Source organism: Leopardus geoffroyi, chromosome D2 (genome assembly GCF_018350155.1).
Source record: "Leopardus geoffroyi isolate Oge1 chromosome D2, O.geoffroyi_Oge1_pat1.0, whole genome shotgun sequence".
Lineage (NCBI taxonomy): Eukaryota > Metazoa > Chordata > Mammalia > Carnivora > Felidae > Leopardus > Leopardus geoffroyi.
This window is the reverse complement of record NC_059334.1, coordinates 13868296-13882464: the sequence shown is the minus strand read 5'-3', so window position 1 is coordinate 13882464 and position 14169 is coordinate 13868296. Positions and strand designations below refer to the sequence as shown.

The 14169-nt window shown below is 48.4% G+C and overlaps 1 long non-coding RNA gene across 7 annotated transcripts in view; it reads right to left on the bottom strand.

Moving 5' to 3' along the window:
- Positions 1-3590: 3590 nt before the first annotated feature.
- The window catches only part of LOC123576443, a 52871-nt gene continuing 42292 nt past the window's right edge, over positions 3591-14169 (bottom strand). For 6 of the 7 annotated variants that reach the window (XR_006701388.1, XR_006701391.1, XR_006701389.1 and 3 more), the window contains one exon: positions 4626-7288. This is a non-coding gene — a long non-coding RNA (uncharacterized LOC123576443). Of the gene's footprint in view, positions 4181-4625; positions 7289-14169 lie in introns of those variants that run through there. The other variant, XR_006701394.1, reaches the window with a different exon arrangement.

Genomic DNA, 14169 nt, shown 5'->3' with positions numbered 1-14169 from the left:
TGTCCCCAGCCCTCGTTACACAGAACCCTGTCCTCATCCTTACCATCCTCTTGCTGTGTGACCCCACCCGGGATGCAGGCCCCTCTGCCCCGCTGGGCCTGGCGTTTCAAGGGTTTGTCACTGTATGGGCCTTGGCTCTCCTCTGTATTAGCAGCTCCCATATTCTCAAATAGGGGACCCCTTTTCAGACCCCCCCAAAATATGGCAGACTCACATGTGATAATGGTTGTATGTTTACCACTTCTTGATCAAGAAAATACAGCATGACAAAAGCCCGTAAAGAATTTAGGTATGCCGGGGTGCCTGGGCGGCTCAGTCGGTTAAGCGTTCCGACTCCCATTCAGGTCATGATCTCGCGGTTCACGAGTTCGAGCCCCGCGTCGGGCTCTGTGCTGACCGCTCGGAGTCTGGAACCTGCTTTGGATTCTGTGTCTCCCTCCTTCTCTGCCCCTCCGGATTGTTCCCACTATCGAGGCAGGAGAATCACAGAGAGACTGCCCTGCCCTGGGGATCACAGCCCAGTCTCTCAACTTTGTTTGGACAGCTCCCCGCGGGCGCATTGGGGACAATCCGGTCCTTCCCCCCGCCAACAAGAAAACGAAGTCACAGGTCAGGACCCCAACCCCAACACGGTCAGGATGCTGGCTGCTCAGAAGCTGAAAAGCAGCCAGCACCATTCGGGGCGGCACCTTTAGGTCTGGATAATCCTCTTTAGGGACAGGTGCTGTTTTAGCACTGGTAGTCTCCACCCGAACCCAGCTTGCCCCGTGGGCCTGCGCAAGGGGACTCGACTTTTAAGGCAGGTCTCTTTGCCTTTGCAAGTGGAGGGGAAACGAACCGATGTTGACTGAGAATATTCCAGTACTCTGGCAATACGCCAGACTGTGCAAGGTGCTTTTTCCTACCTTATTTCATTTCAGGTGACAGCAACTCTATGAGACAGACATGGTCATGTCCTATTTTTCAGATGAAGAACCTGACGGTCAGCAAATATAAGAAATGTGCCCAGAGCCAAAGAGCTTGTAAGAGGCCAGGCTGGAATTTTAACTTTGGTCCAGTTAATTCAGAATCCTACACGCCGCTGTCCTAATCGCACAGACTTGGAGAGGTCACTCTGAACGCTGATCCCAATCTGCAAAGCCCTTTCCTGTCTTCAAAGGGGAGAGTCCACAAAACCTGAGGCATTGGGCACTTTTCTCCTTCCTTCTTCAGCATCTTTACCCCCACCCCCTACTGGCAAAGACAGATGACCTGCCCAAACAGGAAGGTTCATCTGGGGGCAGAGAGAGACCCTTGGTCGGTAGGAGACATTCTTTGATCAAAATTTAATGTGCATGAGAAGCACCACTGACTGATCTCATTGGCTAAGGGACTCAATTCCAATAGCAAATTGAAGGAAGCATGTGTGCCAAAGAAAATCCTTTTCAAAAAGAGGGATGTAGGGCACCTGGGTGGCTCGGTCAGTTGAGCATCCGACTCTTGATTTCAGCTCAGGTCACGAGCTCAGGGTTCTGGGATCGAATTCTGCTCAGCATGGAGCTACTTAAGATTCTGTCTCTCTCCCCGACTCTGCCCCCTCTCTTTTTGCTCACTCTCTCTTTCTCTCAAATAGAATTAAAAAAATAAGGACGTATGGTGGTGATTTGTCTCAAATAAATGAAAACCAATTGTGAGCTTTAAAAAATCTTTTAAGGCTAAGTGATAGGAACCAAGCCTATCACTCAGTATTTATAGACCCACGATTGAACTCTGCCATCGCCGCCCCCTCCCTCCTAACTGGGATCTACTGAGGTCAACTATAATTCTCAAGCCAACATGTGCTAGAAAAATAATAAACTCCTTTATCAGCAGAGATTGGAAATTTCCTAACTCCGCCGAACCACAAAATATTAGCTCATTAAATGTCATCATTTAGAGATGATGAAAAAGAGGCCAGGGAGTCGAGTGCCTTCCCAGAGTCTTTTTTGCAGGGACTTCAGGGATGTCGGTGTCTAGGGGGAATCAAGGTCACAGCATACGTAACTGTCGGGCACCCCAATCATTTAATTCAGTACGAATGAAAATGACTTCACTTCTTGGTGGGGACCCCGCATTTCCTTAGGTGGCAATGCAATAATCAAGGCCATAGAAGTGGGCTTGGAAGCCACAAGGAAGAAATGGGGAGAATGGCGGAGCCCACCTGCCTTGTCTACACTCTCCCTGAAGAGAGCAGCCTGGACTGTCCACAGACCACGACGCTCTCGGATGGCAGCTTCCAATCCCAAAGCCAGCGAGACTCACTACTGACGTGCTTTGTCAAACCCGTCAGCTTGGAGACGTTCTAAAAGATCAAGTGAACCGTAAGACGGCTGGGGTTTGGCCCTTTTGAGGGACGGCCCAGAACATACTTGGGCAACGTGAGTCCTTAATTCGGAAAGTTAAAATTATTCTAAGTCCCGGGGATGTCAGGTACAGCATGGTGACTAGTTAATAACACTGTACTGCATATTTGAAAGTTGTTAAGGGAATAAGTCTTAAAAGTTCCCATCATCACAAGAAAAAAAAAAAAAAAAAGAAACCTCTGTAATTATGTGTGGTGAAAGATGTGAGTTAGGTTTATTGTGGTGATCGTTTCGCAATACATACAAATATCGAATCATTATGCGTACCTGAAACTAAAATCATGTCGTATGTCAGTGCCTGAACATAAAATAAGGTAACTCTGTGATTTCCATGGTGGACAGGCGCTCAAATAACCCAAAGGGCAGATAATAATATAGTAAAAGTTGTCAGACCTGAAAATGAGGCTATGATGTTTTATATAGAAGCTTTGGCTTTCAAATTATACGTTTAACTAGATCAACACATAAATTGTCTCCTGGTTTAAAGCATCCGACATGGAACGGATGTGACCACGTGCATCCTGGGTGACAGCAAGACCCTCCGTGTGACGGAGGAAAAACTGGTGCCCTGGAGGAAGCACCGAGCTGGATAAATCCGGCTGTCTGATTGATGAGACCCGATCGGTGCTTTCTGTGAGGCTGTCTCCTCATCTGTGACGTGGGGACGAAAACAGCACAGAGCTTCTAGGGCTGCTATGGGAACGTGTAAGTCACCACGTTCTTGCACAGGGGCTGCTATGGAGTCAGGACGGAACGCACTTAACACGGCGTCTGGCGTCTTAGAAAACATCCATGACATCATTTCTTGGTTTGTTGACTGACTGATCGATTGTAACTCACCGGAAAACAGACAGATGTTTGTTTGGAGTATGAACAGGGGTGAGGTTTTGTCCTTCATCACTCCCTATGGTTCTCTGCACCGGTCGGTTGAGTAAATGCCCTGCCTGACTCAGCAGCAATTCTGTGTCAGTGCCATCTGTGGCTTCCCTCGGTGTGGACGGACAGCACCTTGCACTGTTGTGCGTGCAAACTCACGCCCCCGTTTATGTTAGAACACAATGCTAGGGGCGCCTGGGTGGCTCAGTCAGTTAAGCATCCGACTCTTGGTTTCAGCTCAAGTCACGATCTCATGGATCGTGGGTTCGAGCCCCGCATCGGGCTCTGCGCTGACAGTGTGGAGCCTGCTTGGGATTCTCTCTCTCCCCCCACCCCGCCTCTGCCCCTCCCCTGCTCTCTCTCTCTCTCAATAAATAAATAAATAAATAAATAAACTTTAAAAGAAAAAGAACACAGTGCTAACCCCCCGACGCGCTGCCAGCGTTTGGTCACATGGAGGAGACTGGTCCCAGAGTTCCAAAGAGTAAATTGAGAGCCTTTTAAGGAAAAGTCTGTGGAATATAAAATAAAAATGCCTTCGGGGATCGGCCTACAGCGATACCTCCAGGTGTGGCGGGGAGGAGAGGACTCACTTGGGGCAGACTGCTGGACTAATGGAGCTCGTGAGCGTGTTAATCGGCGGGGGAAATGCTTCTAAACGTCATCCAGTAACGCGGCCCTTGCCCGGTCCACCGAGATGCTAGGTGCCAACATCTCCGTGTAACCGAACGCAGAACGGCCAAGATTCCAGACCCTCAACACACCCGCCAGAGATGCTGTGTATGCATCCAAGCGCTTCAGTGAATCCGTCTAGGATAGTCTCTCCTCTGCTGTCCAAGCCAAAGAGAAAACCTGTTCCCAGACCGAGCAGGGCTTTCAGAAACTAGGTGACTATTCACCAAGGAGACATTGAGGACATTTGCCTGCAAATAATTGTGATAGAAAAGAATCAATTAGGGCCCCATCTGCAGTTCGTTAATATGATCCGTTGAAAAAGGAGGCCAGATTCACCAAGTCAGTCCGAAAGGCTAAAAATAGGACTAATGTGAGCCTGGCCCAGTGCATTGAAGGCAATAAAAAGATCTCTACATCTGCTAGAGCAGGAGTCCCTGGACGCTCCCTGACTCTTTACTACTTATCCTCAGTGGTAATTGGGAAGGGAGGCATTTATCTGCTTTCCAGAAAAAGCAAAAAACATTCCATGAGGATCACTGTGGCCAAAAATATCATCCTGTGCTGATGCAGGAGAATCAACAGAGGTTGTTTTCTTATAGCACAAATCTCCTTCTAAATTGTCCGAAGGAATACATCTCCCTCGAAAAGATTTACGAGTCACTTGGGCAGCAATTGCCAAGGTGCGGTGGGGCAACGATCATGCTTTTTTTTTTTTTAAAGGAGTTTATTTATTGTGATGTGTTTATTCCAAAGAATATAAACACACCCAACCTGTGACTCCAAGGCTTTGCCGTCTGCAGAGATGGAAAAAAGGAAATCAGAAGGTGGCCCACGAACGTTTGAAAACTGGAAAACACTCTTCTAGGGCCGAAGCCGGTTGGGTTCCCATGGCTTGGACAAGTGATGTGTGCACAGAATCATTTTCACAGCCTTGCCGAACACAGAACCAGCGAGATCTCCAAATGCCCAGTGAAAACCCTCAAAGTTGCAAGGACCACTTGGGTTTTCTCCCTACCATGAAGAAGTCTTCATCCAAATGACCTGAGCGACAGTATAGGATTCCTTTTGGGATCACCAGTCTCTGGGCCCAGATCTCTGAAGTTGAACCAAGCGTACCCCACGCCCCGGAGGGGACAAGAAAGAGAGTTTTACCTTTTTGAGCCAGCTAGAGGCTGTGGGCACAAGGAAGGAGTTCCTGAAGACTTCTGACAGCTTACTCCACCCCCAGGCCCTTATCCTCGTTTTCTGGACCACAGCCATTCACATCCTGGGGTGTTGAGGGGATGCCCTGGTAGGGGGCACGTGGACCCTGGGGGCACCCGGATGGGACTGTGATTTCAGAGGACACCTGGAATCTGGTGGGGAGGTCAGCTTGGGGAGTTAGCCATCAACTCACACGGAGAAAAGAGGGGTTTGATGCCTTTTTACTTCTCACTAAACCTCTCATCTCTGGTTAAAGAAACTGTGGCTTATTCCACGATGGAATACTATTGAGTTAGAGCAGATGCGGAAGCAGAGAAAAAGAAAAAGGAGTCGCGGAATAACACGTTAGCATGATTCGCTTTTGTGCCAAAGGAGAGGACTTAAATATGCTTGTGTATAAACGTAGAGTGTTTCTGGAAGGATGTACCGAAAGCGTTAACGATAGTTGCTTATCCAACAACGGTAAGAGAGGGGGCACCGAGTGTGGGGAGAAGGCTTTTAAGTTCCACTTTAGAGCCATCTGTGTGTTGGCAATTTTTGCAATGATCTCTACCGCTTTGATAACAAAGGCCTTTTCCAAGATAGCAAACAATGGGAAAATAGTCCAAAGCTTGCATCGATGTCCCCGGAATTTTAGTCCATGGGACGTTCGGTAGAGTGAGCGGTTCACTTGCATTTACAAAATAATCACAGTACGTAATGCACGTTACCTAATAATCTTCATGACGGAGACCAGCATTCCCATATTAACCACGATCCCGCACGCACGTTGCATAACAGTCTCACGTAAGAAACCTCTTTCTGCAGAAGCACGGGATGGGCACGTGGGCATGAGCTTGGATCGCCCCGGCTCCAGCTGATGAGACAGCCCCTGTCCCTCTGGCTGTAATCACAGCCCCCGGTCCACGTCAGGCACTGGCTGAGTCGCATCGTGGACATCAGCTCTCGTCTTCCTGGTAACTCTCGGCTGTTGGTCCCACGTCTCTGTTTACAGGCGAGGAAATCGAAGCTTTGAAAGTTTACCCCATTATTGTGACAGCGACACTGGCACCCTCCAGGCCACAGCACGAAGTTCTCCCTCGGATTACGTTTCCCCATCCTCCCGACAATGAAAGGTGAGTAGAAGTGAGGTGTGTCGTTTGAGGCTAATGTAACCTGTGCTTTCTCTCACCCTCCGCGTGGAGATCTCCAAGGCCCTAGGGGTCGGCGAGCCTGGGCTCCTGAATCGCCACCTGAGGACGGTCACCCACTGTCCTGAACTGGACGTAAATATCAGTGCTAAGGCTGTGACATCGGAGGGGTTCTTTGTTACTGCTGCCCGTGTTACCCTAAGTAATGCAAAGTGCCAGAATGCAGTTGGATTTCAAAGGAGAGAAGGCTGGGCCAGGACGCTGGGGCCATTTGCCTGCAAAGCACGCTCCCTTCCCGCCATGCTGAAATGCTCCCAAGCCATACCGTGTGGCTACTCGGCTCATCTGTGGCCTTAGCCGGCCGCCGGCCCATCGTGGGGCCTGGGACCCAAGCCAAGAGGCGAAACGATAGGGGTCAGGGCAGACGGCACCCCAGCCACGCAACAGCTCCCCAGCTACCTTTCTCTGCACAGAAGAGGAGGGGGCGGGGGGCCCGGGGCGGGGGGCTCCCAGACAGGCTGCAGTTCATCAGCAGCGTCTTCGGGAATCGCTCCGCCAGGGAAGGCTCTGATGCCAGCTTCACCTCCTGCCTTCCTCCGTCGCCTGCCTCAGCCCCTGCTCTGCGACGGCTGACACGCAAAGCGCTGTGCCTCCAACCGCTTTCCCTCTGGGAAGCCGTGGGCCTGGTCGGCGACGGCCTTCTTGTCTACTCGTTCCCCCGGCCCGTTTCTGGTCACAGACGGCGGGATGTGATGAGCCACCGAGAATCCGAGGAGGAGGCTGTCTAGTCCAAAAGGGGCTGCGGATGTGGGAGTCGGGATCAGAGCTCCAAAAATATTCTGTATTTCAGAAGCTGTCTTATCCCCTGCGTGGCTGGGTGGCCCAGAGAGATCCATTGTCCGGTGAGGGGCCCTCGTAATGAGCTGCGGGGAACAGAAAAGCCATCATCTTTGGGGAACACGGGATGTGGCTTCGATTTTGGGTGTATCTTTGGCTCCTTCGTTTAGGCGTGGTCCCTGCAAGCTAAAAAGAGATGTATACCACACAAATAAGGGGAGAGAAGCAAGGAGAAAAAACATTCGAGGGGTCTTTGCTGACCTTCTGGGGGGTGGGGGTACCTTAGAGGAAGGCTCAGTTCTTGGGCTATCCGTTAGCCACTGCTCTGCCCGCCCGCACAGCTTCCCGGCACCCTCCGTGAGACAGCGGCGTGCTGGTGATAGACCTCACATCTGTGCAAGGCCCCGGAGGAGTCAGCTCAGACCACGTCAGCTCTCACTGCATGACTTCCATGAGGACAGCATGGCTGGCAGGTGGTCAAAAACCAGAAGCGAGGCCCAAACCCTGGAGACAAAGGCGGAACTGTCCGGTCCAAACCAACCATAGCCACTGGGGAATGAGAACAACATGCTTATGTGGTAAGCCCTGCAGAGAGATACTTTTCTAATATTTTCCAAGACCTCAGCTTTCTTTTCTTTTTTTCTAATAAAATCCTACGCAAGACAATGTTACACAGCAGTTGCTTCACCAACGTTGCATCACATTCTCACTGGCAGTATTAGCGTTTAACCATCCTAGAAAACCAGGATATTTGTATCCTGAAAACGCAAGTCATTAATTTCCTCTTTCGGTTCTAAGTGTTTCACTGGTACCTCCAGAAGCTTCTGTGAAATCTGGTAAGAAGAAAGGTAATCGATAATGTTATTTTAGGGGGCACCCGGGTGGCTCCGTTGGTTGGGCATCCGGCTTCGGCTCAGGGCACGATCTCACGGTTCATGAGTTTGAGCCCCGCTTCGGGCTCCGGGCTGACAGCTCAGAGCCTGGAGCCCGCTGCAGATTCTGTGTCTCCCTCTCTCTCTCTGCCCCTCCTTCACACTCTGTCTCTCTCTCCTTCTCTCAAAAATAAATAAACATTTAAAAAACTTTTTAAAAAAATAATGTTATTTTAGGATAAAATGCTGTATTAAATTTTTTTTTAAAAGAAAAGCATTTTTTTTTTTTTGTCTCCATTCTAGTTTTTCAAGGAACTGGAATCATTGGGAATATTTCTTGGTTAAGTAGCACGAGTGCATTTATCAGCGGCGTCCTTTTCTTGTTTCTGACAACGTAACTTTCCGTACGTTGGCGCAGTCCCTAGCCTGACAACGGATACCTCCTCCAGTTTGTAGGACACGGTCACACTTTGTTCCAGACTCCCTGGAAGGCACTGAGGATCCGGCGGTGATCAGCTCAGCCCTCGTGGGCCTTATGCTCTGCTGGCATGAAGAGGTGAACCCCAAGAAGCTGAGCCTCCATGTCGACTCCTACTCGGCAGACCACCCTTGCTGCCTAAGGTACAACATTTCAGCTGCATGTTCACGTGCCCCAGAAACACAGTGGGAAACCTGAGCTGGCCTTCCTCGTGACTTCAGGCCTTGCCCCGACTCCAGTGGAGACAAGCCAAAATGTTTCAGCTCCCAGCCCAGGGCAGATCTCAAATATGACACGTGACTCAAAAGCAGTCGGTGAGATATGGCCCCTTCGGCGAGGGTCTGATTGGTTCCAGAGGAAAGCGTTCAGACAGCCCGGCTCAGAGCACACGTCTGGAGGGGAGTCCTCGGGGCCTGGGTTTCTGGCAGGCCTCCGGGCTCAGGGACTAGCAGGGCTCAGTACGTGCTCACCCGTGAAGCGCTGTGAGCCACGCAGCCCGTGGAAGCCAGCGGGGCTGGTCCCACCTGCAAGCTGCTTACCTCGCTCCACCACCCCCTGAGGGGGGGAGGCTGGAACATGTTTCCAGGGAGTGGCAGCCTCTTAAGGCTATAATAATGTCGATCAACTCGAATGGACTAATATCACAACACCGTGATGGGGTCTTCAAGAAAAGATACTAAAATGGTCGCGTTATCGGAGAGCTGAGCACGCCAAAGTTGACCGTCTTACTCTGGGCCAAGCCAAGTGGTGAGTCAGTCAGGGACAAGGCTGACAATATTTCCTTCCACTAAAAAAAGTAATGGAGAAGCCAGACCCCAAACGACAAACGCTGTAAGATTCTGCTTCTACGAGCTCCTGAGAGGAGTCAAATTCATAGAGACGGAAAGGAGACCGGTGGCCGCCAGAGGCTGGTGGGTGAGGGGGGGAAATGGGGAGTTAGCGTTTCAGGGGGACAGACTTTCAGTTGGGAAGATAAGAAAGTTCTGGAGTTGGACGGTAGCTGATGGTTGCCCACGGTGGGAACGTCCTTAATGCCACTTAAAAAATGGTTAAAGTGGTAAATTTGCGTTCTGTATATTTTATCACAATAAAAAAAGTTATGGAAATATTCGCTCTGATTCTTTAATTAGATCCTTTGAAGATGAATTGTGTTCTGTTTAGCATTTTCTTTCTGTATGTGGGCTGGCCTTTCCACAAGGCATCAGACAGAGACTCTTGAGGACAGAGACTATTATTTATCCTTTGAGCCCCTCAGCACCAGTACAAATCCCTAATATATAATGTGGGACAAATGTTATTTGAAAGGAAAAAAAAAAAAGGAATGAACAAACGGACCCAGCATTGCCTCATCAGCAAAGGTCACGTCACGGCACTGTGTTTTTTCTAAAAACATGTTCACAGGACAGTAACAACAACAAAGACAAAGGACATTATTGAGTGTTTTGCATTCAGAGTAATTAAGATTCTCAATCCAAAAAAAAAAAAAATTGTTAAATACACATATGTAGTCATAGTGAAAGTTTCCTGCCTACATTTCCCATAAAGCTCTTACTTCACTCTAATAAGAGGTAGGAGTGATGAACGAATGAATGGCTTTCCTTCCTGGTCCACGGAGTTAGATTTTCCCCATCTGGATATCAGAGCATTCCATGCAGAGAAAGAGAGTGTCCTGCTGGTCCCTGAGAAAGTAAAGGAAGCACCTAAAGTTGGTCCAGCATCAGCGTCCCTTTCCGGGGCAGCTCCCTCCTCTGGGTGAGACAGGAAGTGATCACTGGCCGCCCTCCCACTGACTCAGCCGTGAAACCTTTACAGTAATTCGACTTCACTACCCTGATGCTTCCTTGGGCGAAGACTTTCTCGTTTTCTGGTAAAGCAGATCTCTGAGGCGCGAGAAACCCAACAGCGAGAGAAAGGAAGAACAGAAAGCAATGCTTGCCTTACTCAAAGCCAGAGAGCATGGATGGCAGAGAGCACTGAGACGCCTTTCTCCCTCAGCTTTCTTTTCGGCGCTGAGCAACCCTCCCAGTGTCCTCAAATTCCTAAGGGTTTTTTTTTTTTTTTTTTAATCTCACATTTTGGTACTAAATAAATCCAACCATTTGTGCACTCTAGTCCTTTTTAGCAAAGAGTGCGTTAGCTGTTTTCCCTGCAGAACAAAACCAAAACCCCATCCAAATGAAAAGCTGCACACAAAAATAAGGGATGTCTTCTGATCAGTGCAGTAGAATTGCCATGAATTCGGTCAGGGTTCCTGGCCTGCTTCACCATTTTTTTTTTTTTTTTTTTTTTTTTTTTTTGGTGGCATTAAGTACATTCACGATGCTGTGCAACCATCACCGCCATCCGTCTCTAACGTTTGGGGAGATCTCAAAACATGTAATCATGGTGAGAAAGCTTTTTCTGGGCTCAGAAATTCGGAATGACAGAAACTATCATTTGTGGCATTATCACGGAGGAGAATCTGAAAAACCTCCGGCCACAAAATACCTAGATATGCTATACAAAAATAACACACACGGTTTTAAAAGCACAGCTGAGATCAGTAAAGGAAATCCCTGAGGCCAAAGCGGGCTGAACACCGGAGCAGGTGCGGACACTTTGGCTGCCTGTGCAGAGGGAGCCCTGGCAGGGAACAAAGTCACCTTGAGCTTCAGAACCACAGGCCATGCTTCACGCAGCCTTGGGGGTTAAACTGACACACCTGTATGTTCTAGAAAGTCCATGCTGATTAGATAGCATCAAAAGAGTCCCAATCTAGTAATATCACAGGGGCACTTGCTGAAGCAAATGAGAAACTTCTCTATGGAAACAGATCCCCAGCCTCGGCCACACAAGATTCCCATAGTGCATGTTCTTTGAAATGGAAGTTCACAATCAAAAACTACAAAATGCTTCAAGGGACATGAGCACGAAGAACCAGAGCCAACAAACACGGCAGGCAGTAATGGACCTCAGGAACCCCCAAGAACATCAGATAATGAAGCTCTCAGAAGAGGCTATAAATTATGCCTAAATGAATTTAAAAATGTAAAAGGGAGGATCAAAATTATAAGCAAATAATCAGACTCTATTTAAAATTAAAAAAAAAAAAAAAAAGACCCAGGGGCACCTGGGCAGCTCAGTCGGTTAAATGTCTGACTTTGGCTCAGGTCATGGTCTCATGGTTCACGGGTTCGAGCCCCAAATCGGGCTCTGCACTGACAGCTCAGAGCCTGGAGCCTGCTTCGGCTTCTGTGTCTCCCTCTCTCTCTCTGCCCCTCCCCTGCTCACGTGCATGCTTTTTCTCTCTCTCTCTCTCACAAAACGAATAAACATGAAAACATTTTAAAAACCAAATTTGAAAAATGACCAAATATAACTTCTAGACACGACATGTGCATCATTAAAAACAAAAACCTAACGAACGGGTTTTAAAGATCAGCTTAGACAGCTAAAGAGAGCATGGTGACCCAGGAAATGGTTTGGAAGGGGATCACCTGGAGCACAGCGCACAGAGACAAAGAGATTTTCAAAATGAAAGAGAAGTTGAAGACATGGAAGATGAACAAGAAGCTCTAGCAGGTATCACACTGGAGTTCCAGGAAGACGGCAGCAAGAGGCGATATTTTAAAGACAGGGGCTGAGAGTTTTCTAGGGCAGGATGGAAATCAGATTTCAGGAAGCAAAACTGGTTCAAAGCAAGATAGACAAAACTAGACACAGTTTAAGGAAAAATTGCCAAAGGGAAAATCCAAGAGCAGAGAGTTGGGGGGGGTGGGGGGTGGGGGTGCGGGTAGCTTGACATAGACTTTTCTATAGCAACGATGGAAGCCAGAAGTCAGTGGAACCTTTCAAAGCACTGAGAGATACAGGATGAGCTTACTCGGTTTACAAGCTAAACATAGCAAAGGAACAAACTCAGGCGGTCACAGATCCTGCTCAGGGTTAGTCGTAAAAAGTTACTTCTGTAGGAATGACAGACTTCATGGGGATGTGATCTGCACAGGGTCACTGCTCTTGGCCCAACGCTCGGCGGTCACCAACCTGGAATTCTTGATCATACTGAACAAGGAGGCCTGCCCTCCCGTTTTTCACTGGACCCTACGAATTATGCAGCTGGTCTTGTTGGCAGGCCCCGAGGGCCTTGTACCACTCAGGAGCAAGCAAGCAACATCCTACACAATGTGTGGTCAAGTTCTTTAAAACAAAGCAAGCATTCTGCAGAAAAATCGAAGTCTTGTAGCTTGAAAGACAAAAAAGGACTCATGCAAATATATCTGATGGAGTTTTTCAACTACAAGCGCTCATGTCCCTTGTACATGGGGAGAGAAGGGGAAACCAAGCTCTGTCAGGGAAATTACCAGAAAGGAGTGAGAAAGTCACCAAAAAGCAAACACCGGTTAAGCCAGGTGACTTGTATGCATGCACCAAGGAGCCGTGCAAAATCCAGTGGCTAGAGAGAGCTGATGTTGGTGGAAAGAAAACTATTTCTCTTAAATCTTCAATAGGAACACTCCACAGCATCACTGGTGAAGTCTAGATAGTGGTCCAAATCAGACAGCTGGAAACACACTAACGCCAATCAATACAACCTAGAGGAAGTCCCTCCTCTGCTCCTTCGAATTAGACAAGGACCTTATAACAGGTAACGACGAGGAGAGGCTGCTGTAAAAAGTGTCACGGTGCATCCCGTTTAGTTCTCTCATTATCAGAAGATTCTGGTAATATAAGAAGGTGCCTTAAAAGGCAGTACTGGTATGAACCTATCTGATTCATTATTTTTTCAAAGGCTCAAGTTTATGACCTTAAATGATAGTGGGCTCTACCCATTAAAATAGCTTTTCACTGTTACCCTGACTTTTGAAGAAATGCAGAGTTAATTAAACTCTGTGTATCATATTTGCAGCCATCTTGGTCCATTAGGCGAAAGAAAAAAAAAAAAAAAGTATCAGACGTCTAATAGAAAGTACCACGTGTCGGTCTAAAAATTCAGAGTTGCAAAATACATAGGCTCGTAATATCAGAATTAAAATGGAAACTTTTCAACTGCAGTTTCTGAGGTTATGTGGGTGGGAGAGAGTAAGACGGTGAGCCACAGTGAAGTGGCAGACGAGAGACAGAGACACAGACAGAGACACAGAGACAGAAAGAGAGAATGATGGATGCAAGTCTATACTGGGTTCTGGGGTCCTGGGGGCCATGTCTGTAGTTTTTCACTGGGGATAGTTTTTTGGGGAATGGCCTGTGACTGTCCTCATTGAGGTAGCAAGGGAAAGTTTCCTAGGATATGAAACTAACAAGCATTAGTAAATTACCCAACTGGGTATAAATGCTGATCCCCTTTCAGTGAGCCATCCTCGTGCTGGAAGGGGGGAGTGTGGAGGGTCCTTTGGAAGCCTTGCACCATAATGTAACTCTTCGGTAGTCCCAGACACTCCCTCCCAGATGGGACCTCTATCCTGCACAGCATGGCACAAGGAGTAGAAATTGGGGAGTGGGCGGGATGAGTTCAGAAAGGGGGCTCCAAATTGGCTGCACCTAAGCATCCCCAGCGCCCACACACGCCTGATTCTCACTCATTCCCTCCTTCCCCAGAGAACTCTCTGAAATTGGCTCTCTTGGCCGGTTTCTTTCCCTCCCGAGACAAGCTATGGTAGGAGGTGGGGTCACTGGCACATCGGAGGCATAAACAAGGACGTCTGAGCTCAGGACTTGCTAAAGACACCAATAATGGCCTT